This window comes from Limulus polyphemus, unplaced genomic scaffold (assembly GCF_000517525.1).
Source record: "Limulus polyphemus unplaced genomic scaffold, Limulus_polyphemus-2.1.2 Scaffold2903, whole genome shotgun sequence".
Taxonomy (NCBI): Eukaryota; Metazoa; Arthropoda; class Merostomata; order Xiphosura; family Limulidae; genus Limulus; species Limulus polyphemus.
Window position 1 is genome coordinate 66396 of NW_013668513.1, and position 4237 is coordinate 70632.

Below are 4237 nucleotides of genomic sequence, written 5' to 3' on the forward strand. Positions count from 1 at the left end.
TAGACACAGTGCGTACTTGACCAGAGAATAGAAACAACGCGTGTACAGTCAAACTGACCATAGAATAGAAACAACGCGTGTACAATCAAACTGACCATAGTATAGACACAGTGCGTACTTGACCATAGAATAGAAACAACGCGTGTACAGTCAAACTGACCATAGAATAGAAACAACGCGTGTACAATCAAACTGACCATAGAATAGACACAGTGCGTACTTGACCAGAGAATAGAAACAACGCGTGTACAGTCAAACTGACCATAGTATAGACACAGTGCGTACTTGACCAGAGAATACAAACAACGCGTGTACAGTCAAACTGATCATAGTATAGACACAGTGCGTACTTGACCAGAGAATAGAAACAACGCGTGTACAATCAAACTGACCATAAAATAGACACAGTGCGTACTTGACCAGAGAATAGAAACAACGCGTGTACAGTCAAACTGGCAACAATATAGTTCAATGGGTCACAGAATAGAAATAGTATGCTTAGTCAAACTAGTCACAAAATATAACCTTTAGTATAGTTCGTTTGGACATATAACAGTAACAATGCTTATAACATGACTTGTCACAGAACTAGGCATTGTTTGTATCCTGTGACTAGTTAGGATGTATGCATTGTTTCTGTTTCTCTGGTAAATCCAGTTATACACAGTATTTGTCTAATCTGGCTAATCCTGTGGCTAATTTGGCTATAGGTATTGTTTGTGTCCTGTGGCTAATCTGGCTATAGGCATTGTTTGTATCCTGTGACTAGTTAGGATGTATGCATTGTTTGTATCCTGTGGACAAACAATGCCTATAGCCAGATTAACCACAGGACACAAACAATGCCTATAGCCAGATTAGCCACAGGATACGAGCAAGTTTTGTACTTCTAATCTGGCAAAAATTCGTTTATTTTATACACAAGTATATCCAAGATAGATTGGAACAATGCGGATCTTCCCACTCCCCTATAAAACCACCGTATAATACATACGCAATATGAAATTCAATGTATTATTCAAAGCGCAATCTATCAGAAAATTGAGCCTATAAATTTCCAAATAAACGAAGCATTTCTCTGAGCAACAAATTAAAACATTCAACTCACTTAGTGTTTTTGTTGAATTTAGCGCAAAGCTACTCAAGGTTTATATATATATATGTATATACGCTAGCCATCCCTACCTTAAAAGTGACAAACTACAGAAAAAGGCATCTAGTCATCATCACCTACCGCAAACTCTTGAACTGCTCTTTACCAACGACAAGTGGGATTGGCCGAAACATTATAACGACCCTACGGTTGAAAGGGTGAACATTTTCCTTGACGGGATTCGAACCAACGACTCGCACCTAACCACCAGGTCATTGCCAGGCCTTCATCCCAAAGAACAGGCATAGTTGCTATTTTCAACGTGGGATAAATAACTATATTAGAGACCCCATGTTTCAAGCACAGTTTAATAAGGGTAAGAGGGGGGGGGGCAGCACCTATATGCCTACGCTTAAGAGGATAACGGGAATGACTGTCACGGTTGTATATATATACAGAAGGCCTCAACAGCTGGCTGTGTTTGTATGATCGACGGTTTATCGCGGCTACATACCTTTATTGAGTGACTTTACAACAGTTTGTTTGTTTGAAGTTAAGCACAAAGCTACACAATAGGCTGTCTGTGCTCTGCCCACCACGGGTATCGAAACCAGGTTTCTAGCGTTGTAAGTCCGCAGACATACCACTGTGGGGGGGGGGGGCTTTACAACAGAGTAGTGATTATACAACTGTCCCAAAGTAATCTTGGGACTCGGCATGGCCTGGTGGTCAGGGTGCTCGACTCGTAATTTGTTGGTTGTGGGTTCGAACCTAGTCATCCTTTCAGCCATGGGGGCGTTATAATGTGAGGGGCAGTCCCACTATTCGTTGGTAAAAGCGTAGTCCCGATTTTCTATACCTTATTGGTCGACATTTGTTCCAAATTGGTTATACATTCAGTAATGCGTCATTCACAAAAGTTCCATATTTAAAAATAACCGATTGTGATTTCTAAAAACCCCCCAAGAGCCGCTATATACCTAATTTTACACGTTTATTTTCATTCTTTTAGCGCAGATAGTCTATTGTGTAGCTTTGTGCTAAAACAAACCAAAAATCATACTTTTTTTAGGAGTTTATAAAATCTAGAAAATTTTCTAATTCGACGGAAATCTCTTTCTGGGTGAATGTTTGTGTTTATCTGGAACTTATTTGTTTTTCACCAGCCTCAAGTTACAGGGATCGAACCATGATTTTCAGCGTTATAAGCCCCCAAGCTTATAGCGAAGCACCCAGAGGGGTGAGCTTACACGAAAGTCCAAGAAAGATAAAAAACCTTCTATTATGAAAGATTGTTTGACACAGGCAATTTTGCGCTAGAATTCGGGTTTCGATACCCGTGGTAGGCAGAGCACAGATAGCCCATTGTGTAGCTTTGTGCTTTATTACAAACAAACAGTAAATTTCAGATTACTACCAAATAGTTTGTATGTGTCCTAATGCGCATGCTCAACTATACGTAACTTAAAGGCCTAGAAATGTCCAGAGACGATCGTGGGTTCTACATTTCAGAGAATACGTGTGTGTGAACTGAAAAAAAGTCGTAAAGACCAGTACACCAGTCACACGGTTTGTTGTTTAATTGGGTCAACTTGGCGGAGAATAATATAATTACATAAAATACGAACTTTAAGCTATTGATTACGGTAATTTTCTACTTTTGTAAAAAATTACGAATATTCGACTTAATCTGAAAATGATTGTTTCTGGAGTTACGAGGACAAGCATGCATAACGTACTTTTTGTTTTCTTTTTCCTCTTGCCATGGAAACGGCACAGAGTAAAAGAAAAGAAAACATTATATATATACTATTATTCTGCTTGTTTGTGTGTACGAACGTTACGCTTTCTGACCGAGAACCTGTTGCATGAGTTAGAATGTTTCCCCAAGAAAATTCGCGCATGCGCATTATTCACTCGACGACAAACAGTCTGCCTGCGGCAGAGAGCTGCAAAGCTCAGTGATCAAGTTGCTACAACTGCTGTTTGAAACAAGAAGTAACAACAAAAGGGGAATGTAAATATACTTTACTAACCATTTTGTACAAAAGAATATTAAAACTTATCAAAGTTTTTAAAAAAGGTTTGACGTTAGGTCGTAGAATAACATTATAAGTTTATTCATCGATAGTATTAAGTACAGTAAAGTTTAGTCCTAACTAAAGTAAAAAAAAAAACGTACACAGGTTACAGTGTTAATTTATCTCTTTATCGAACTTAGGCCTAACATAAGTTAAAGTTTTATAAAGTACGGCCTATATACAAGTGGATTTACACATTTCGTTGTCTACGATTATAATTCGTTTATATTGTGCTAGAAATGTTATATTTAAAGAAGTACTGTTACGATAAAGATACTAATTTGGCCGGAAATGTTTTGCGGGTCTCTGCTAGTTAGTAATTGTTGTTCTAGCGTCACATCGAAAGCCCGTGAAAGACTGAAGTTAAACTTTGTCCCAATTCAAACAAATATTTTAAACGATATTAATATCATCCACTTCACATTTATTACGCCTAAAAGTTCACCAGATAACAGCGGGTGTAAAAGAAAGTGAGTAGAGGCACTCGGCTCTACCGTGTCCATATCCATTAACCATGGCGGCTATGACAGAAGTGTTAAAACTCTACACGATGACAGTTTTCCAAGTCTCAGCCATTATCGTTGAGGTAGATGTGGCGACGCCAGGCGAGCGTGACTGCCGTAACTTGTAATTAACGTTGTCACAGCACAAAGCAATTCTATTTCTGTAACTGGACACTTGGGCTCGAGGGAAAGAGAACAGAATGTTTTGTACTTTCCAATGTTCCTACGTCAGTAATTCTGTACGTTACAGAACTTTCCAATGTTCCTACGTCAGTAATTCTGTACGTTACAGAACTTTCCAATGTTCCTACGTCAGTAATTCTGTACGTTACAGAACTTTCCAATGTTCCTACGTCAGTAATTCTGTACGTTACAGAACTTTCCAATGTTCCTACGTCAGTAATTCTGTACGTTACAGAACTTTCCAATGTTCCTACGTCAGTAATTCTGTACGTTACAGAACTTTCCAATGTTCCTACGTCAGTAATTCTGTACGTTACAGAACTTTCCAATGTTCGTTACGTCAGTAATTCTGTACGTTACAGAACTTTCCAATGTTC